Source organism: Peromyscus eremicus, chromosome 9 (assembly GCF_949786415.1).
Source record: "Peromyscus eremicus chromosome 9, PerEre_H2_v1, whole genome shotgun sequence".
NCBI classification, from domain to species: domain Eukaryota; kingdom Metazoa; phylum Chordata; class Mammalia; order Rodentia; family Cricetidae; genus Peromyscus; species Peromyscus eremicus.
The window spans coordinates 58,477,478-58,500,104 of record NC_081425.1 but is presented as its reverse complement, the minus strand read 5'-3'; the positions used below and the strand labels follow the sequence as shown (position 1 = coordinate 58,500,104).

Genomic DNA, 22,627 nt, shown 5'->3' with positions numbered 1-22,627 from the left:
CAGCCTAAACCGGGAGGAACAGGGAGCAAGAGGTATTTTTCCAAGTTGTAACCACAGAGCAGAAACGCTCCTTAGCCTCTTGCCTGAGTCTGAGTGAGCGTAAAGCCAGGGAAGAATACAGGAGAGGGACAAGTCAACCCGGGCAGGGACCCAGGCTGCTGCACGCTGGGAGCTGGGGGGCACAGTGAGGTGCATGGGTGGCTTCCAGGCCAGGCTGAGGCCAACAGTACTGGTGAGGAGGCAATTCTCTAGCCTAAGCTCCTTCCATGGCTGCGTCACAGTTTACCCCTTCCTGATCTCCTGAAAATGGAGGCAATATAATCCACAGCTTCCTTTCCGGCCTTAGAAAAGAGGAGAGGTCATAACGGCCCATGAAGGAGAGGGGAGACATTTGTCTCTGGCTGGCTATAAGTCAGTTCAGGGGCGGGAGCATCCAGCTTCCATTCCACAGGAGAGATGAATAAGATAGCCCAGGAAGCTTCTCACTGCTTCCCTGGCCCCTCTTCTCACCCCATTTCACTCCTAGTATAGAAGCATTTCATTCCTAGTATAGAAGACAAAAAGCCCAGTTTACCCTCTACCCACCTTATTAGTAAATGCTCTTCCAGAACATTCTTGCATCAGTGGGTCAGCCCATCTCCCTCCATGCCTTTTATTTGGGGGGTGGGGAGCAGTGAACTTTATTGATGATGGTCAAGAGAGTAGGGCTCCCTAAGCCCCTCCCCTTCTTCTGGAAGTCTATGAGGGGGGATGCTTAGTGTTGGGGGCTGAGTTGGGACAGAGACTCTGGTGGTTTGAAAGAAAATGGCCCCAAAGGGAGTGGCATTATTAGGAGGTGTGGCCTTGTTGGAGGAAGTGTGCCACTGTGGGGGTGGGCTTTGAGGTCTCTTTTGCTCAAGCTTCCTTCAGTGTGACAGTCAGTCAACTTCCTGTTGCCTGCAAGGTGTAGCACTCTCAACTCAAGCACTATGTCTGCCTGCATGCCGCCATGCTCCCGGTCCTGATAATAATGGACTGAACCTCTGGAACTGTAAGTGAGCTTCCCCAATTAAATGTTTTCTTTATAAGAGTTGCTGTGATCATGGTGTCTCTTCACAGCAATAAAAACCCTAACTAAGGCAAACTCCTCAGCAGCTGAGGGCCTCTTTCTTGCTCTCATGTCCATGCTGGGGTGGGTGGTCCAAGACTTCTTACTTTGTGGAGGCCATAGAGGCCGTGAGGTCCACCATCCTGTTGCTATAGCCATTTTCAGTCATACCAGGAAATGAGCTTTACAAAGTTGTCATTGAGAGCAATGAATGCCAGCTCCAGCATCAAAGGTGGAAGAATGGGCGTCATATTTAAAATTGCAAGAAACAACCTGGTCCTCAGTGTAGCCCAGGATGCCCTTGAGAGGGTCCTCAGTGCCTGCTTCACCACTCTCTTGATGTCGTCATACTTGGCAGATTTTTCCAGGCAGCATGGTAGATCCACGACGGACACACTGGGGGTAGGAACAGGAAAGGCCACACCAGTGAGCTTCCAGTTCAGCTCTGGGATGACCTTGACCACAACCTTGGCAGCACCAGGGATGCTGGTGGTGGATGCAGGGATGATGTTCTGGGCAGCCTCATGGCCATTATGCCACAACTTCCTGGAGGGGCTATCCACAGTCTTCTGGGTGGCAGTGATAGCATGGACTGTGGACATGAGTCCCTCTACAATCCTAAAGTTGTCGTGGATGACCTTGACCATGGACACTAAGCAATTGGTGGTACAGGGAACATTGCTGACAGTCTTAAGTGAAATGTCATACTTCTTGTGGTTCACACCCATCACAAACATGGGGGCATTAGCAGAAGGGGCAGAGGTGTTGACCCTTTTGGTCCTACCCTTCAAGTGGGCCCCAGCCTTATCCATAGTGGTGAAGATACCAGACTCCACAACATACTTGGCACCAGCATCAGCCCATTCGATGTTGGTGGGATCTCACTCCTGGAAGATGAGAATGCCTTCCCACTGATGACAAGCTTCGCATTCTCAGCCTTGACTGTGCTGTTGAACTTGCCATGGGTGGAGTCACACTGGAACATGTAGACTATGTAATTGAGGTCAGTGAAGGGCTAAGTGATGACAATATCCACTTTTCCAGAGTTGAAGGAAGCCCCGGTAACCAGGTGCCCAATACAGCCGAATCTGTGCATCCTGACCTTCACCATCATGTGTCAGGCATGAGGCTGGTACTTCATGAAAAGATGTGGATGTTTCTGGAATAGAGAAGAGCAGAGAGTCCGCCATGCCTTCTTTAATGGAAGAAAATAGACACAGATGAAAAGAATGCATACTATTTGTCGGGCAGTGATGGCACGCTCCGTTAATCCCAGTACTTGGGAGGCAGAGCCAGGTGGATCTCTGTGAGTTTGAGGCCAGCCTGGTCTACAGAGTGAGATCCAGGACAGGTTCCAAAGCTACACAGAGAAAACCTGTCTTGAAAAACAAACAAACAAAAAACCCAAACAAACAAAAAAAGGGACGCATACTATTCATGCACCAGTTCACCTACACAGCATCTTTTACATTCCAACCCTGTGCTGGGCCCCAGGAACATTCCAGAACACAAATGGATGCACAATCATCCCAAAACTCACAGAACTTGAATTATCCAGAGAAGGCAGAGGAGAGAAGAATGACCATAGGGGTATGACACATTATCAGCTTGTCCTGGGTGATAGGAAAACAAGTCCTCCAGGGGCAGCAGTGTGTGTGTGTGTGTGTGTGTGTGTGTGTGTGTGTGTGTGTGTGTATGTGTACATGTATGTGTGTAGAATAGAGAAAGCATGCATTCTAGTATCTGCAAATAGGAATATCTGACCAGATTTGTAAAGTCCAGTCACACAGCTGGTTATGGATACATTTATGTGAGCATGTTTGGTTGTGAGTGGGATGTACAAATAAGGACCAGAAGCCTTTTGGAGAAGGAGGTTCAAAACAAGATTTTTGAAGAATTTTACTTTTGTTATTTTGTTGTATGTATGTGTATACGTGTGGTGGTGGGGGTGTTGTGCACAAGAGTCAGATACCTACGGAGGCCATAAGACGGCATCAGAGTCCCCAGAGGTCGTAAGTCTCCCTCCATCAATGGTGAGAACTCAAGACAGGTCCTCTGTAAGAGCAGTACACACTCTTAGCGGCTCAGCCACCTCTCCAGCTCAGAACATGTATTTTAATCTCAGCCTCTGCCTGTTTCTTGTTTTTGTGTTAGTCATTTGGCCTAGTCTAATTTTTTACACTCTGAGCTCTCATAGACCTGAGTACTTGACATGATTGGGCTCCAGTTTGTGGGAGAGTAGGGGCTGAGCGGAGTGTTTACCATCACACAGAGGCGCCGCCAACATGTTGCTTTTTCACTCTTAGAAAGCTTCAAAGACAATCCAACCCCTTCCATACCATGAGCATATGTTTAAAGGGTGCAGAGATGTCCACAGAAGTGGCTAGAGAAACTGAGGTCAGGATCGGGGAGAACAGTGAGATCTTACAGGACAGACGCTGTAGAAGGGGGTCTTCCCCAACCCTTCCCCCTTTCTTTCCTCCTCTTCCTCACTTCCTCCGAACCCTTCCAGAAGGGCCATCTGGAAGGAAGGCTGACTGTGTGCTGAACTGGAACACTAGCTGGAGGCATCTCTTGAAGGCCCCTACCAAGGTGCCTTCTCTCTGTGCTCCTCGGTGTCTCTATAGTCTCCAGTACGATAAGCAAGCCCATCCCTGTGGGTCTGGCTCCCTTGATCCTGCTTTTATGACTTCAGTTCTCTGTGAAGCAGAAACAAAGGCAAGTTCCTTACTGTGAGTCAGTGAAATGGCTGCTGACCCTTGCTAGGTGGTCTGCTGCATTCTTAGTCAGGAAGAGCTCCATGCTCTTGCACGCTAACACTCCAACATGTCTGCTGACACCCCATTCTATACTGTTCCGTCTTTCTGGTGTCAGATTCCAAACAGGCCAACCTCAGGCCTGGACAAAGAAGGCAGCTAAGACATTCTCCACTCTGTCAGCTAAGGGAGTATTTGCTTGTTAGACATTAACCTAGACTGGGAAAAAGCCACACCCCTTCTCAGGTGGCCTCCATGGCAGACAAGATAAGGAACACTATTAGTGTGTGCCTGTGTCCAGCCAACCAATACACTAGGCATTTATAACCAGTGATTCTAACCCTCACACCCCATGATTAATGGGAGACAGGCAGCCTCGGTGTTTAGACATGGAAACTGAGGCTTAAAGGTTGACGCGTTTGCCCAAAGCAGCCCATTTGCAAGAGGCAGAGGCAGAGGCAGAGCAGGGTAGCTATCTCCACAGGCAGGACCAGAATCACCAGGACACCCTCCCCCAAAAAACTCAGGTGAAGATGAAGATGCCCAGAACCCTTCCCCCAGCTCCCTCCTGCTCGCTAGACTATATGGGCAAATACTCCACATCTCTTACCATCTGGTCTCCCCCCAGCTCTGAATCCCCTGCTGATGTATGTCTAGATTTTCTTGCTGACAGAATGACTAGGTTGATCCATCATATTAGGCAACAATTTCTCCCCTCATCCACCTCAAATCTATTATTGGGGTTAAGTGATGGAATCGGCTCATCAGGCCTGTGTATGTCAGCACTGATCAGCTGCTGGCTCTGTGTGAGGAAGGCGGTGGAGCTGAGACGTCACTGGGCCTCCCTGGCCTGGCTTGCATAGAGACAGTGTTGTACCGTAGGCTCTAGATTTCTTCTTGCTTGTGTAGGGTCATCCGATTGTGAGTTTAGTGTGGCACTGGGCAAGCAATATTTGGGTTTGAATGTGAATTGTCCAGCATGGGACCATGTGTTTAAAGTCCTCGTCTCCAGATGGTGGTGCTGTTTGGGGAGGCTGGATATTTGGATGGCTTTTGGAGCTAGGCCACTATGGACAGCCTTTGAGAATAATAACCTATTGCTGCTGTAAGGACCAGCCTCCAGCAGCTCAGCGATTGAGGGGGATCCTCAGAGTCGGGGAACTAATCACTCCACTCGACTTTTCTATCTGAGGGAGTAAAACTTAATTCTCTGGGGCTGATGAGGGGGCAAAACTTAACTTTCTAGGTCCGACAAAAAAAGTGAAACACCATGTATGCACGCACGCACACACACACATCTCCAACATGTCAGGATCTCACCTAAGGTGCTGATGAATAGCAAACCTTCAGCAGGTCAGAGAAAGTGAAAAGGAGACACAGAGCTGGCTAACCACTGGACAGACAAACAGACACACAAAGAGTTTTCTGAGAGCCAAAGCTTAGTTCTTCATTTTTTTATTCTTTCTGTTGCTTGTTCTACTCTGTTCTTTTTCTGTTCTGTTCTTCTACCCTGCTGTTTCCAATCTTAATGTCTTCCTTCTAACTCTCCTTTTCCGTCTTCCCGGTGTTTTCCTTCTCTCATTTCTTTTGTTTTTCCTCTTACAGCTTACATACCCCAGTAGAATCTTTCAAGCAGTATAAAAATTACAATGTGGTTGCGTTCTATTTTTTTAAGTGAACGATTACAATGAATACAAGTAAAAAAAAAAAAACAGCATCTTTTCCGTATCCCTTACCTGATTAAACATTTTGTATATTACAGGTGAAAAGCAAGCTGTCCCAAGAACCCACATACATTCATACCCAAGCGGCTTGTTATAGATTAACAGAATGGAAGCAAGCAAGGTATTTTTCTCAGCCAGTTCTTTTACTGGCAGGCTGCATTTTGCAGTTACAAAGTGGATGATGTTGCTCTGTATGCTGTGAATCTGTTGCTCTGATTAGTTGATAAATAAAATGCTGATTGGCCAATAGCCAGGCAGGAAGTATAGGCAGGATAAACAGACAAGGAGAATTCTGGGAAGAAGAAGGCGCTACACAGGTAAAGCCACAGAAAACGTGGCAACATATAGATTAACAGAAATGGGCTGATTTTAAATGTAAGAGCTAGTCAGTGGAAAGTCTGAGCTAATGGCCAAGCAGTTTTAATTAATATAAGCTTCTGAGTGAATATTTTATAAGCGGCAGTGGGGTCCGTGGGGCTGGGTAAGACTGGGGAAAACTTCAGCTTCATCAATCACATTATTATTTATCTCAAAAGGTAATCTTATAAGAAGTCTTAAAAGAATCACAAATCTAAACTTTTACATATGAAAAACAATCAGTCAGCTCTACTTTAAATTCTCAGGGTGCATACCCACTCATCAACAGTCTTTTATATCAGGAAGCTGAGGGCAGAAATGGGTACAAGGAATTAGCCATCACCCTTGATCACCAACCCATCCCAGCAAGAAAGGTACATCAGCCAGCAATAGCCAGGCTATCATTGTCCCTGTTTCTTGATCTCAATGAGTCCTTCACTCAACTATGTGCCTTTCTAAACTTTAATTTGTTCCCCAAGATTTTCTACCTCAAAGTCATTAACAAAAACATCTTAATCTATCTTTACTAACAGCCTACCTGTCTAAATTCTTTCTAAGGATGATGGTTGAATCATTAATCTGCTTCTGCAGCAATGCTTGGAAAAAGTCAATCATTATTATTGTAAGTACCACTAATTGCCCAGTGAGGGGTTAGAACCCCCCTGAGAGTTTTCATACAACCCATAGATTATGGGGGATGTGGTGACCGTGAAGGCCATCAGAGTATGCTCAGTAACAGCATGAGGTCCTCAGGACATGTAGTCCTTGGGGCTTTGCCTCTCCAAGGTTCTCTCAGGTGTGGCTTTGCCAACCACCCAGCCATGTCCTATGAGTTCCAATGCTGCCTGTTGGTCCCCTTGCATGGCCCCCCAACAATAACCCAGCTCCATTTCAGGTCGAAGCTCTTGACTTCCTTCTCCCCATCACTAGAGAAGTCACTGCTGTAAGCTTTTGCTACCACAAGCTGACTGGTGCACTCTGGGTGCTATGCCTTTCCATCATGATGGACTGTAATTCTCTGAACCACGAGTCCAGATAAATCCTTCCTCCCTGATGTTCTGTTGGGATTCAGTCACCAAGGTGAAGATAGTAACTACCATAAGCAGACTTTCCCCACTCCTACCTGCCGCCTTGCTCAGTAGTGTCTCAGATCAAATGCTCATGTGGGCCTCACCGTACTGTTCCTCTCCTCAGACCTCCTTGGCCTCTTGTTGGTCCAGATTTGCACTGTCCACCAAAAGCATCCTGCTGTGTGGGTTTTCAGCATCCACCTCCTGCCACTGCCAAGGCAATGGATCCTAGGCAGTGGGTGCCGAGTATCACAGAACCAGGATCAGAGGAGGCCAGAGCAGAAATCAATTGTTCCAGATGCAAAAGGGCTAATCTGATTAGTGACAGTGTTGAGGCTGGAATCTGGACACCACCAGTAGTAGCGGTGACTACTGAACCCTTTCTCATGCTACGCGTGCTGGGGGAGATCTCCGTGCAGTTGCTGGTACCAGACCTGGAAACACTTTCTCCATTTCCGTTTCTTACATGTGTTCACAGGAGAGAGGAAAAGCTCCCAGAGGCCACTGTGGACATGAAGGGAGGACAGTGACAGCCCCGGCTTATGCACAGGGTGCCCTGTCATCTGTTCCTTAAACAAACCGGCAACCCAGGCTGGAATCGTGCCCATCTCTGACATTTGAGAGGCCCAAAGCAAAAGCAATGAAGGAGGCCCACGCGCCATGTGTCTAAATATTTGAACATTATAAATCAAACTAATAAACTTCGAAATGAGGTTTGTTCTACCCTTTCTGCCTTGACAGAAAGGCCAGGCTCTGATTTCACATCTTGTAGGGTCGGTTCAGTCATGGACTATGGAATTCAGAGGGGCAGAGGAAATGAAGCAAACTCTCTCTTTTCTCTTTCCCTACCCTGGGGACTTAACTGAGCAAAGGACTCCCCAATTTGGCTGTCCAGCCTCCGTCTGAGTCTTTATAGACCAAAGAAGAGGCCACAAAGGGGAATAGCCAAACAAGACTATTTCATGTGTGTTTGCACACATAAGTGCATGCATGTGTGCATGCGTGCGTGCGTGTGTGCGCACACATGACTACACATGTTTTTTTGGTATTTTAAAGGTTTTGGAGAATGAACCCAGGAGCTCCTTCTTACAAGGCAAGCGCATTACAGACTGAGCCATCTCCCCAGCCCCAACCAAACACAGCTATTTCCCCAGGAACTTCCTGGGCCCTGCTACCCAGAGAGTTAGAGCCAAAGGGAGGTGGGAACTGTGAGACACCTCATGAGCCTGCAGCCACTTGATCTGGAACAGGCTCAAGGGAGAGCTACCACATGTATCCTGGGAGTCCTTTTACCCACACATCAACATCAAGGAATCATTTTCATTCACCCCCAAAGTCACTGCATGTCAAAGGAGCTCAGTGACCGCCTCCCACACGTCAAACACCAGCAGGGCCAAGACTTGACCCAGGTCCTCCTAACTCCTGAATCCCTGTTGAGTCCCTCCTCTCTGCTACCTCCCTTGGTATCCTCAACCAACGAAATACAAAGCTGATTCTCTCTTCACCCCCATCAGAACCATGCATGTCCTTTGCTTCCTTCCTCCTTCAAAGAGAAAATCACCTGATTCATGGCCTCCTCAGCCAGCTTTCCTAAAACAGGTAAACTGTGACCTCCTTTCCTTAGTCCCACTGTCCTGGGGACTGTGCCACAGCTCAGCCCTGACACCTATGCCCTGACCTCAGTCAACTTGGACTTCGCTGTGTAATTAGGTCCTTCTCTTTCTCTCCAGTTCTTTCCTCCCCCAGCACTCTCCAAAGTCTCTCTTAGCCCACACCCACCCACCTCTTTACCTCTTTACCTGGGCTTGGAACGCATCTGCCCCTTTCCTGACCCCAGCAACCAAGTGAATGTTTGGTCAGTTATCTCCCTAGTAACAAGTTGTGTGCACCATGCCTAGGATTACTGGCCCTAAGTGGACCTGATGGGTTCCCTACAGGATGGGAGCCTGTCTTGTTGCTGAATTGATCTCTCTGAGAGAGAAGGAGGAATGCACCAATGACAACCACCTCCTGGCTCCCTCTTGAAAGCCACAGTATCATTGGTGGGAAAAGTCTCTTCCAGGAGCAGCTGACAGAAGCTGACAGACTCTGGCCCAGGACTTGGCATCCTAATTGCTCTCTGGAGAGGAGAGGGGTGTCACCATCCACCTCAGTAGCCTGGCAAGGTCAAGGTCTTTTATTTAAGGTGGTCCTCATGAGCCAAAGGCAAGCTCTGGTATTTATAGGATATTAATATGTCTTTATTGGAGGTGTGGAAAGCCAATCCAGGAAAACGATGCAAGGCGGGGCATTTTGTATTTGAATTTTAAAACCTCAGAAATAAAGGGTGGGGTTTCTCCTATTACCTCACCATAGAGGCAAATGACTGGTATGAAAGGATGATCCTCAAAGGCAGCCTTGGGGGAGTTAAGGCTCCTATCTTCAACCTTCCAGGGCCTGCTTGTTTGTTGTAGGAGGGGCCTACTTCCACCCCAGGGTCATGTACAAGTCACAGAGGCTTCTGACAGGTGAGCAGAGGGCCTCTAGTGACATTCCTGAATGACACAAGTGATTTGTGATGGGTCAGTCAAGACTGGCTTCTAGTCCCAGGTTTATCCCCCGGGGAGGTGACTTTTATCTCCCTGGTCTCTGTGTACAGCATCCTTTGTCTTCTACACACACACACACACACACACACACACACACACACGCACACACGCTCGAGTGCATGCTCACTCTCTGGAATATGCTACAGACCACTGAGGACACACTTCTTTCCATGAGGTTCTCAGCCGGCCCTGAGCTCAAGCAAATCCCCTAACGCCTCTCCTCTCCACCATCACATTAGCTGACATACAAGGAACACTCCAATGGCAGCTGTGGAACCCAGCACACTCATAATCCTGTCCGCTCAGACACAGTGGTGAATGGGGAGGGGGTGTCGGGTATTGAAGGGCACCTCAAGTGCTTCTGTAGCCAGTAGGAAAGGGCAAGGTTCATCCTCTTAAAACCACACCAACGACTCAAGAGACAGAATGAGGCACAGGTGGTCAATGAGGCAACAGGCTCCGGTCAGACCCACCGGCACTACCCACCAATTCTTTCCTCTTTAACATCCCAGAGTCTCGGTTTCCCCATTTGCGAGCTAAGCCAGAGATGCCCACAAATGCCCACCCAGCTAGAATCCTGTGATGGTGTGACATGCGCGGGCTGGTGGCAGTTGGTCTGGCTTGGTGGCTGCTCCTGGGATCAAGAACCCAAGCCTTTCCTGGGTGGAGTGCAGCCGGCTTTCCCTGCCCACTCCCGCAGCAAACTGCTGACAGCGGCAAAGCCACGTTGCCATGCTTGGGGGCTGGGGGTGAGGGTGTAGACAGGACGGGACACAACTCTCTTGGCTTTGGTCTTGATGGAAAAAAAAAAATGAATGTTTGGGTTTGATTTCGTCTGAGGCTTTCTGAGAGCGCCTGGCTGGGCTGGGCCCTACACGGGGAGAGAGAATAGGGGGTCTTTAGGACCCGGCACGCTGGGGCCAGCGGTGCCGGGAGGCCAACCTGCCGTGGCTTGAATGGGAGGCGGGCGGTGGCGCCGAGAGGCTGGCGGCAGAATAGCTCTGTGGTCGCCAGGCAACCGCCCTGACGCAATGCAAAAGAACGTCCCTTCAAAAAAGAACCGTGCGGAGAATTCGCAGTGTTCCGGAGCTCGGGAGGCGGGAGCCGAGAGCGCCTAGAGCAGGCGCGGGCTGGCTGCAAGGACCGCAACAGCTCCGGCGACGCGGCTGGGGCGCAAGAGGTGGGTTCGCGGCGGTGCGGGTTAGCCAGGCGCTCAGGCGCCCAGGTCTTCAGGGCAGGCAGTGTGGGGGCTCTGGATCCCACAACCCTGGAGTGGAGACAGCGCCATAAGACAGCGTGGTCCCTTCCCATTTGCTCCGGGGGTCTCAGGCCTCTTTGGAAGGCGTGGAGGAGCCAAGTGTGGACTCCGTGCCTCGGGCCCTAGCTCTCTGTTGACCCTTCCAGGGCTATGATTACCAATGGGGATTTGAGAGTCTATAATCTGAGAGGGAGGAACCCTTTGGGACTCTGGTCCAGGTCTACTCATCTTGGCTGGTGACCCCACACCTACACATCTAAGGGAAATGAGAGTTCTGGCCTCAAGGGTTCAATCCCCAACTACTCTGAAGTGACCCAGGTACCCCAAGAGTGAAGCCAGGGAGACCCGAGGGGACTGCATACCCAAATGTTGCTCTGGGAATGAGCAGGTCAGCCATGAAGCTGGATACCTGGATGGCCAGAAAGAACAAGGGGCCACGATGGGCGGGGGAGGGGGGACAGCGTCCTCTCAGACGTGGTTTCTGTATGCATCAGTTCTGTTGTGGGTAAGCCCTCCTGGGAACATCTGAAAAATGGATTGGCTCTGGGCTGGCGTCCCCAGTTTCTGTCTGACACTCACAGCAGGTTCTGTCTACCACCACCATCCCTACCACCACCAGACTATCATTCCTGGAGAATCCTGGGTGAGAACCGGTCCTTGTGCGGAGTGCTCAGTAGATGTGGCTCCGAAGTAGCTTCCCTTCCCTACCCCAGAGTCCTCTCCTGCCTTCTTCCAGCCCTCTCCTCTCTCCTCTTTTTTTCTCTCCTACCCTTCTCTTTCCTCTCTCTCTCTCTCTCTCTCTCTCTCTCTCTCTCTCTCTCTCTCTCTCTCTCTCTCTCCTCTCTCTCTCTCTCTCTCTCTCTCTCTCTCTCTCTCTCTCTCTCTCTCTCTCTCTCTCTCTCTCTCTCTCTCTCTCTCTCTCTCTCTCTCTCTCTTTCTCTCTCTCTCCTATTCTACCAGGCTTGGGACTCACTGGTCAAAGTCCTGGCAAAGCCAAGGTAACTAAGGTACCTGTTAGTCTGTCCTCATCCTCGGATGGGGGATCCTGCCAGAGTGGTTTTCAAGAGCTTGGCAAAGCCACATGCTGTACTTCAAGCAATAAAAAGTGGCAGTGTCTCTTCCCCAGCGTCGCTACCGATCTCACTGCTGAGAACCCATCACAGTCTTGGTCATTTGAACCTTACAATTACCCTTTGAGGAGACAGTGTGAGTCTCCGTGTGGAGGGTTTGGAGTCCGAGAGGCTAAGAAACTTGGAGCAGTTTGTGTGGTTTTGGAAGGTGCAGAGACATCCACGTGCCTAACTCCCTGCCCTCCGGAAATGCTCATAGAGGAAGATTGCCTCAGGAGGCTAGGGAATCCACCATGGCCCAGAGACAGGAAGAAACTGTTCACACCCACATGAAATCAGTCACGAGGGGCTTGTCTCGTGGCCTGAGAAAGTCCCCAGCATACATAAAAGACCTGACTTGTTACCGAGCACTGCATAAACTGGGCTTAGTACCCCATGCCTTTCTTTAATCCTGGCACCTGGGAGTTTGAGGCAAGAGGATCGGAAGTTCAAGATCATCCTGGCTACCTAGCAAGTTTAAGGCCAGCTTGGGCTACACGAGACCATATCTCAAAAAAAAGGGGGGGGGGAGCAGGGAGAGAAGAAAAAGAAGCAACTGGAATATCATATTCAAGTGCACTTTGGGTCAGGGTCAGTGAGGAGGAAGGAAGACAGACCCATTATGAAGGAGACCTAGAAGGATGAGACTGGCTGAGCTCCTAGGAAACAAGAAGGATAGGCAAATGAGCTAGAGTTTAACAGGAAGTGGCAGGTGAGCCTTGCTAATTCTTCCCTGGTAGCCTCTGAGCACCCATAAAGGCTGAGTTGACAGGATCTGGGGACCTGGGTCAGGGATCCTGCCTCTTCAGGACCATTTCTCTCCCAAGTAACTGCTACCACTTCTCTCTTGAGCAGAAAGCAAAGGAAAGGAGAGAGAGGACACCAGGGGTCCGAGGTTGTACTACGACATCACCTCCCTTCCTATCCTGTCCCCAGCCTGTCTCCCTCTACCATGCCACCGTGCCAGATAAGCTCGGGGGGGGGGGCAGCTCTGTGGATAGTAGCCCCGAGTCCTATGGGCATCAGGGGAAGGGCCCTGTTCTCTAAGGTAGCCCTCTTCACACCTCAGCCTCTCCAGGAGGCCCCTGGCCTATGGTAACTCCGTTCATGGAGGCATTTCCAGAGTACCATCCAACGGGCAGTACTTCTATTTCTCACCTCAGAGTGGTAGACTGAGCCTTCCTTCCTCACTGGGGCTACAAATTCTTTTCAGGATACCCTGATCCAAATGTGGGAGTGGGTTGGTGGCGAATCCCCAGAGCTCCCTTCCTGAGTGTGTTATGTGGGACCTGTAGGGCAAACCTGGGTCAAATCTCATTTTCCAGGTTGAAGGGCAAGACTTGCATGAGTCCAGGCTGTGGCCTATGCAGTGGCCACTGTCCCTGTTCTTAAAGCCTGGCCTGTATTTCCTCATTCCAAGAAGTCAGCAGAGCCTCCGGGCAGTGCATGGGGACGGACCAGTGGCAGCTGGAAGGACCTGGGGTGGGAAGGTGGCCATAGAAACCTTGAGAAAGTTTTGATGAGGGCCTGTATGACCAGGACACCACCTGGGAGCCTGGCTTTCCCTTATCTCCTACCAAGTCAGAAGTGACATCAAATGCCTAGCCTCTGCACATGCACAGGTGCAGAACCCTGGGGACACAAGACAGTCCTGAGCCTGACCAAACCAAGCAGTCAGAGAGGCAGCTGCTCCAGGCTCAGGGATGGCTGTGCTGCTACGCTACCTCATCTGTCTTCTTGATTGGCTGGGTAGCAGCTGCTGGAAACATGGCCGAAGGTGCCTGCAAGCCTGTTAGCCGGTTTGAGTAAAAGCAAGCCTGACAGCGAGTTCTGCCCACATAGAGGCTTCTTTTGATGTGTTTACCTCCGAAGCACTCCCGCAGATCCTGGGAGCCTTTCCTGGAGGCTTTCTGACATCCCAGCCATCTGCCCCTTGGCACCCATAACCAGCCCTCCTTGGAGTACTCTCTAGATGCTTTCACCTTGCAAGTCCATCTGTCCCTCAGATTCATCCATCAGCCCACCCCTCTGGAATACCTCTGTCTTCAAAAGAGATGAGCAAAAGAACATGTTTGCTGTGCTGATTGCTGGATGCTAGCACTGCCGCAGAAGACAACAGCACACCTGTGCTGCTGCCTCTGGAAGGGGTGGGGATTTCCCACTCAGCGAGCTGCTCGAGAAAGGAGGGAGTCTCCATTTGAATGCACTTGGGGCCAGCTAGCCTGGTGAAACCACCCAGAACACCTAACCTCTCTTTATCTTCAAAGCCTTTTAGGATCATGTGGAGGATTCTTGCAAAGGTGGCCTTACCCTCAAGGAGCAAAGAATCTGGTCAAGGCTGCGGAGGAGTAAATGCAATTTGCACAACGCAAAGGGCAACGTTAAGTTGGTGCTCTGCCCAGCTTAGAATATACAGACGCTTCGCTGAGTGGTAGTGGAAATTGGGAAGTTGCTTTCCCAGGGGACAGGCCAAGGAGCACACCGGCCAGGCCCCGTCAAGGGCAGGGGGTGGCAGTCCAGTTTGAGATGTCTAGTAACACACACTTTATCTCATTTGATCAGTTTGGTTCTCCTATAATCCCATCTTATGACCCTAAAGCCTGAGGTGTTAGATTGATCATCCATCATAACAGAGGTAGTTGGTGGCTGGGATCCCCCATCTCTTCTGCCCCATCCTTCACTGTCTTGAATCTCTCTGAGGCAACAGATTCTCTCCTGATGTGGCCCATCTTCTGCTGATACAATAGAGAACAAGGTCACACAACCCACTTTCTCTTCTGCCTTCAGTCACTCAGAACAAAGATTCTCTCTATACCCCAGTGTGGGCACAGCATGTTCCTGCAGGCAGCTGCAGGCCACCCTGGACAGTCCCAGCTTGACTTAGAGCAGCTGTAACCCCACTGTACCCTTCACTGTGTTCCATCTAAATTCCAAAACAAAAAAAAATAACCTAAGACCCTCCTACCACTGAGCAGACAGCATAGCCAGATAGGGTGTGGTACTCAAGAAGACACAACTGTGTACCAGGAATCCTCTTAAGAAATCCTTGCAAAATGGTTGGGCCTTGGGAACTTGCAGAATGAAACAAAAAACAAATCGAATACATTCCCACTTGAACCAGACGTTGTTGATTTTGCTTATTTGAAGTTGGAGCCTATCATCATGGATTTGAATAGGCCTAACTGCCTTGTTTGGGGGCTGGGACAAATGCCCCTTGGGACGCTTTCCAGTGGGCCACTATGTCCTTAACTGTGAAGTGGTTTCACTTAACTGTGAACTGAGTTTCCTGGGAAGCGTGTGCTGCTCCTGTAGCTAGAATATACACCCCAACTGCCTTGTGCTTTTATAGCCACAAACTGTTCTAGAGGTTACTGTCTGATTCCTTGGAGCCACTGTGGTCTTTGGAGAGAGTTCTGTGGTCACGTGGGGCAGGTGGCTGGGACAGTGACAGACTGACTTATCAACGGTCCACCTTGGAAGGAGGGCCCCCTTCCTTCCCTTCATTTCTCAAGGCTCCATTCCACCCCACTATTCTACCTCTCAGGAATCTTCCTCCACACTTGCCAGAGAAGCCCTAACCCAGGGTGACAGAGGGGACATAATGAGGAGTCTGGGTCTCCTCATAGACCCGCCTCCTCCTTGCAGCAGCCCCATGCTTTCTGCCCTCCATTCAGGAATGATGTAAATTAGCTGTATGGCTCCTGGGAGCCAGGGCCCCTCCCAGACCCATAGGGAAGCACGCATCTTTCTTGGCAGTTTTCTCTGCAACTTTTTTCATCGGGCCAATGAAAGCCAACTCCCAGGTGTCTCGCAGGAGGCCTGTGGAGCCAGGCCTATTAATTATTCAGCACTGACCTAGCACTTTGCATTTGCAAAGATCTTTATAAGTATTTTTATAGATTCTTCCCTCATAGTGTCTCAGTTTGACAAAACAAGGCTTCCCCTTTCTGAGACAATGGAAGCAGGACTCTGTTTAGAGTCCAAAGGTTCAAGTCCAGGTCGAGTCAGCCCCACTAATGGAACCATGTGACCCTGGGCCAGTCTCATGACATCTGCGGTTTGAGGTTTCTGTGGGGTCTAACACTTTGGGAAGGTTTCTCCAGCCCAGGCCACAGAAAAAGTTTATAAATGGCAGTGTGGTTTGAAAATGTTTATGGACGATCTCATTTCAGGTACGCAGATAGAAGCATTGAATCCTGAGTGGAGAAGAAATCATTAGCACAGGACGCGGCAAACGAAGCCTTTCTGCCTGAAGGTCCTTGAGAGAATACAGGTAAGTAGGTTCTGTTGCCTGAGGCTCCAAAATGTGGTTGCCAGCCCGCTGGCTGCTCTAACTTGAGAAGCAGTCCCGGAAGGAAGCAGAAGCCAATGTCACTGTGTTCACTGACAGCTCAGTAGCAGCTCTTGGGCCATGTCTCTCCAGGTATATGGGCTTGGAGCTAATGCCTTTCCCCACATCCCCAGGCTGAGCCTGCCCCAAAGAGTTCTTATTTCCATCTCCCTCAGAAATGGTGGGACCCCAAGGGAAGAATACACCTATGCTGCCACTGGGGCCCCACCTCCCCCATGACTTATGTTGGACATGGAGCCATCTTCTTGTCCTCCCACACTGGAGGACTCAGGCCTAACATCAGGACTGCCTTTTGGTCAGTCCCCTACACATAGGCAGAAGTCAGTTCCTACACCACACAAGTTCCAAGAGTCACGTGGCTTGTCCAGGGGTGGCATGCGGGTGTGGCAGAATCATCCTTAAGCTTAAGTATCCCCACAGCAAGGCCTGTTTGCAGAGGAGGACCCGAGACTCGAGACACACTCCAGCCTCTTTGGAAGGAAGGGGTGGATTATCATGGTGCTTTGTTGCAGGAAGGAACTATCCAGGCAGTACCCAGATGGCTTCAGCGTTACCCTGGTGAACACTGGTGAACAGCTTGTTCACTCCCATGCACACACATCCAGCAAGACAACTATCAACCACCATAACACACACACACACACACACACACACACACACACGAGAGAGAAAGAGAGAGAGAGAGACCGAAGACAACACCACACACACACACACACACACACACACACACACACACACACAGACATATGTATAAAGAGAAAGATCATAAGACAACATGACAACACCATTCACACACACATACACACACAAAGAGAGAGAGAGAGAAGGAGAGAGAGAGAAAGAGGAGAGAGAGAGAGAGGGAGAGAGAGAGAGAGAGAAGAAAGAGAACAAGACAACCATTTCACCACTATCATACATATGCATCCATCGAGATATTCACACACACACACACACACACACACACACACACACACACATCCCAGCACAATTAGCTCCCTCCCTGCCCCTGTAGCCAGGGACACCCCATTTCAGGTGCTCCCAACAACACTGACTAGGAGCTGGAATTAAAAATGGGCCTGGGAAGGGGAAAGATGACTGGCAGAGGGCCAGATCAGCGGGTGTCCCTCCTGCTTCGGTCACCATGGCAACTCAGAGGAGGAGGAAAAGGGCTCTGGGCAGTGCCCAGCTTGTGTCGTCAGCTGGGGGTGGGGGGGGGGCGTTGTGGGAGGGGGACTGTGTCCCCTCCTCTCATCCCCTGCTCGGCAGGGCTGAGGCACATCTACCAAGCATCAGTGGCCACATTACAGACCACACTTTCCAGGCTGGGTGAGTTTGGGTAGCAGCGCCCCACCCCCATGTAAGATAAGCATCAGGTTTATGATTAAACCTGCACAGATAAGCCTGCCTGCCCAGACCTACGACTCTTCCGCCACCTGAGAAAACTGTAGAGCCCATTGAGTGCCTTTTCCTTCCTCCTCTCATCCACCCCGTGGCTCTGTGGCAGCTTTGTCTCCAGAGAAGGAGCCCAGACCTGACTAAGAGACAAGAAGGTGCGTGCAGGCCATCAACTGAGCACGTTTTGTCCTCCACTCTTCAGCCTTGGAGGCCCCCTCAGAGCACAGACTATGGGTGGAAGCAGGGGCAGCTGGGAGGGCGGGCTGCCCTAGCAGGTTGATTAGGCGGACAAAGACGCTGTCCTTAGGTCACAACTTTCTGATGGAGTTTGCCACTGTGACATGCAGGCACACTCAGCAGAGGAACACTGACTTCCTTGTATACCATGTGAGCCTCTGCCCACTGACCACGCTTGGCCTGGCAGCAGCAGTAGAGTACTGGGCAGCCAGATGATGTTGGGGTGTGAAAGCCAGACTCGCTGAAAACATACCTTATGCCTGCCTTGCTAAGAGAAGTCAGATCCCAGGGGAGCTTGATCCATGGTGGTGGCCAGTTCTTCGTTCCAGAAGCTTCTCTAAAAATAACTAAGTAACACCTGCTGAGGGAAAGTTCTCTGTATGGGTGGGACTCAGGAAAGAGCCAGCCCTGTCCAGATAGTATGTTTTAGAACACAGCACAGCAGCCCCAGGCTATGGGCTGTCACCAAGGTAGCCTATGCCTTAAATGGGTCACTCAGTCCCCAACTCACTTTGCCCAGCTGTGTGTGTACTCTGGAGGACCTGACTGACCTTCCTTGTTGTATATGGGTGGCCTGTAGTCCCAGTCAAGGTGGTGCTCCAGGTGGGGACAGCATCACTGGATGGCACAGAGCTGGGACAGGGCCAGCTATCACCAGGACAGTCGTCTGCCAGTGGATATGTGAGCCCTGTCCTATTGAGCTATAACAAGGGAGAGAGCCCAGCCCTTAGCTCCAAGCTCAGCCTTGTTACCCTGCTGGCATTGTCCTCTCCACACCTACCCGGTACCAACCCATGCCCTGCTAGTTCTTTCTGATCTCTGTGGCTCAGTTTACTCCTAGAGTGGGATGATCACACCATGCAGTCATGGCTCCTCAGGCTCGCAAAATGCTCTTTCTGCAGAGTGCCTGGAGGCCTGGCCGTGTTAATAAATAGTACCTAGAGATAAGGTTGCTAGGGCAGAATCCAAGATGTACTGTAGAAGATAAAGGCTCACAACTAGTGGAGTCCCAGAGACACATCCAAGGGCACAAAGGAAGGGGCCACTGAGAAGAGACAGCATCTGTACACCTGGTCTTAGGCCTAAGTTGAGGAGTGTTGGAGTATGGTAGCCATCAGTGGATGAGGAGTGTCAGGGTATGGTAGCCATCAGTGGATGAGGAGTGTCAGGGTATGGTAGCCGTCAGTGGGTGAGGAGTGTCGGGGTATGGTAGACATCAGTGGGTGAGGAGTGTCGGGGTATGGTAGGCACCAGTGGGTGAAGAGTGTCAGGGTATGGTAGCCGTCAGTGGGTGAGGAGTGTTGGGGTATGGTAGGCACCAGTGGGTGAGGAGTGTCAGGGTATGGTAGACATCAGTGGGTGAGGAGTGTCAGGGTATGGTAGGCACCAGTGGGTGAGGAGTGTCAGGGTATGGTAGGCATCGGTGGGTGAGGAGTGTCGGGGTATGGTAGGCACCAGTGGGTGAGGAGTGTCAGGGTATGGTAGGCATCGGTGGGTGAGGAGTGTTGGGGTATGGTAGGCATCGGTGGGTGAGGAGTGTCGGGGTATGGTAGGCACCAGTGGGTGAGGAGTGTCGGGGTATGGTAGGCACCAGTGGGTGAGGAGTGTCGGGGTATGGTAGGCACCAGTGGGTGAGGAGTGTCGGGGTATGGTAGGCACCAGTGGGTGAGGAGTGTCAGGGTATGGTAGCCGTCAGTGGGTGAGTAGTGTCGGGGTATGGTAGACATCAGTGGGTGAGGAGTGTCGGGGTATGGTAGCCGTCAGTGGGTGAGGAGTGTCGGGGTATGGTAGCCATCAGTGGATGAGGAGTGTTGGGGTATGGTAGCCACCAGTGGGTGAGGAGTGTCAGGGTATGGTAGCCATCAGTGGGTGAGGAGTGTTGGGGTATGGTAGCCACCAGTGGGTGAGGAGTGTCGGGGTATGGTAGGCATCAGTGGGAAGTTGAGAGAAGATAGAGACCTCCCAGCTTTCCCCAGCAGGACCCTGCTCCCAAGAACCAGCTGTTTCAGCCTTGGGGGACCTTGTAGACTCAGAACAATTGAGGCTCAAATGTGTTAAAGCCCTCTGGGAACTATGATCTTTGTTGTCCTGCTTGTGCTGAGCCTGGGGCACCTATCTGTTCCTATGTGCTAAATAATGTGCCTCTTTTCCTGGGTGACATCACAGCCCCTTGCCAGTGTTCCTGGGCTGGGGTTTTGTGACACAGGTTTTTATGTGGCACAGGTTTTTATCGTTGTTCTTTCCAACCTATAAAATCAACCCAAAGCACTAGGGATATTGTACCTCTTTCAGGTAGCAGAAAAGGTCTCCAGGTGACATCAGGAGTCAATATTGAGAATTACCCTACTAGTGTGGGGCTGCAGGAAGCTCAGATCCATGTCTACCAGCTACAGGAAGTGAACTATAACAGCAGGGCCACTCCTGGGCAAGTCTTGCTATGGGGCTTGTCACCTTGCTGAGGTGGCCTAGAGAGGCACATCTCCAAACTGCTGTCAGGCTGAGCAGACATGCAGATGTTTGCTCCATTTGGGCACCCCGCTGCTGTCCATTAGGAAAAACCCAGAGCATGTCCTCTTCCTCACAATGACCCCTGGGTGGCATTTCTGCTAGAGGGTGCAGAAGAAGTGTCAAAAGCCACATGTGGCCAACAGTCACCCTGCCCTCACCAAGTGCTGTTTGCAGTTGACTGTAAATTAGGAAACAACTGTGAGTGAGACCACCTCAGTAAAAATTACTAAGAAGGTGGTAACGCATCCTGTTAGTTCTCAACCGCGCGTCTCTCTAAGCGACTCATGGAAATGTGGGAGAAGAGAGTCTTAGGTGTCACCACATTTCCTGCCATGGCTTGGCTCTCAGTTGTAGTTGTGGCCCATGCAAATGAGCTCTGCAGCCCTCACTCTAGCCAGGGCTCCTGAGTGTAGGCCACAGAGAGCGACCTGGTTGCAGGGATATTGGGCAACCGTAGGAAGCGAGAGGAGCGGAAGGCCAAGGAAGGGGGCAGGCAGCTGCAGGGCCGAACCAGAAGTCAGAGCCAGCCCCCTGGTTATTTAGTAGAGACCGTCCGCTAAGAGACCTCTGCATTTCACAACTGTCTTGGGACTGGCTGGCACCTAGGTGGCCACATGTGAATTCTCCTTGGCTCTTCATCTGGGCCTCAGACACTCCAAATTCAGAGCCCAGGCCTGAGCCTCTGATTGGTCAAACTCAAGTCATGTGGTCAAATCTAGTAGTCAGGGCTTTGACAGAAGAAGGGGCTTTGGGGCTGGTCCTGTGATCCCAGAGAATGAACACAAAGGGTGTGTGGCCTGCTTCTGGTTCCATGCAACATGGGAGCTCCCTGCAGACAGCAAAGGAGGGGGTCAGTTGTGGCATAGAAGCAAACAAAAGCCGAATACCAGCAAGCATTTGCCATGTTCTTTTACTTCCTTTCCCTAACACTTAGCCAGTTAGAACTGTCGGGAATCTAGCCGGAAATAGCTTAGGTCCCAGAGGAGAATCTGAAGGCTGTATCATCAAAGCCTAGGTTATAGGTCCTGGGTAACTGAACAAATGTCTGTTCACTTCAGGTGAGGAACCAAGGACAGACCAAAGAGATGGTGTACCCAAGTCTAGCAGAGTGAACCAATGGGGTTAGGTAACAATTGGAGTTACCTGTAGGAACATGGGCTCCTTCGACACCACTGAAGAAAATGTCCACTTCCCTCTAGCAACTGTTAACTGCTTATATTGCCTCAGGAAAGGTGGGGCCTCATGAACTCCTTCCTCCCATGATGGAATTTTAATAACTCCAGTTTTGTATGGGTCTTCTGTGGGTAATATTAGCTGCTGAGAGTTCAAGAGGACAAGAGTCTTCCTGTCATGCCCTAAGAATTGTGTTCCACAACAGGGTCTAATTGGGGGCCTTAAACTGTTGTGTGTTCTTGGGGTTATACCCTAGTAAATGCTTCCCCTATGACAGTAAGAGGCCCCTAGTAACCCCAGCTGGGAATAAAGCCAGCTTTGGGTAAGTAGTGCTCTCATTAGCTCAGTTCAAGTCATGTGACCATATCTGAAGTGAGAGGGAATGTCAATGCCCTAGGAACTGAGGGGTCAGCTTCCTGAAAGCAAAGTGGAATGGTCTTTCTGTAGGACAGAAGACAGGAGGTACCAAGTGGAAATGACCCCATACAATGCTGAGCACCAAGGTGGTCCTCTCTGCTTCAGTTCAAAGTCTCAGGACATGGTGCCAGCTGAGTCTGTTCCTGATTGCCTGGGGAAGGGTGGGGAAGGCTGTCCACCTGCGTCCAGGCGCCCAGGTGTACAGACATACTTTTGTTCGGGCACTTGCCAGTCAGGGCAGGGCAGGGGTAGGTGTGGCGTCTCCTGAGGACAGATAGATGTCCATATTAAGCCCAGGAGCTGCGCCTCTGCTCCTCTGAGCCCATTCAACTGGCACACATGTATGTGAGCAAGCACAGGCCACAGAGACAGGGGTCTGCTTCTCTGTGCCCATTCATTCCGAGTTGATTACAGAGAGCAGCGCTGTACTAAGTTCTGGATCCGGGACCAAAGTACTGGTTCACATTGTAAACATCACAGTGTGGTAGAGGAGACTGTCACAAGGCCCTGGTAGGGGGTGGAGAGATGGCTCAGCAGTTAAGAACACTGGCTGCTCTTCCAGAGGATCCAAGTTCAACTCCCAGCACCTGCATGGTT

General features: G+C 50.7%; 1 protein-coding gene and 1 pseudogene across 2 annotated transcripts in view; one reads left to right on the top strand and one right to left on the bottom strand.

Moving 5' to 3' along the window:
• Positions 1 to 976: 976 nt before the first annotated feature.
• Positions 977 to 10,607, bottom strand: LOC131919328 (glyceraldehyde-3-phosphate dehydrogenase-like; annotated as a pseudogene).
• Fam167a (family with sequence similarity 167 member A) overlaps positions 9,382 to 22,627 on the top strand; it is a 32,585-nt gene continuing 19,339 nt past the window's right edge. The window contains exons 1-2 of one of the 2 annotated variants that reach the window (XM_059273498.1): positions 9,382 to 9,501; positions 16,122 to 16,222. The gene's annotated coding sequence lies outside the window, so the exon portion shown is untranslated. Of the gene's footprint in view, positions 9,502 to 10,640; positions 10,763 to 16,121; positions 16,223 to 22,627 lie in introns of those variants that run through there. The other variant, XM_059273497.1, reaches the window with a different exon arrangement.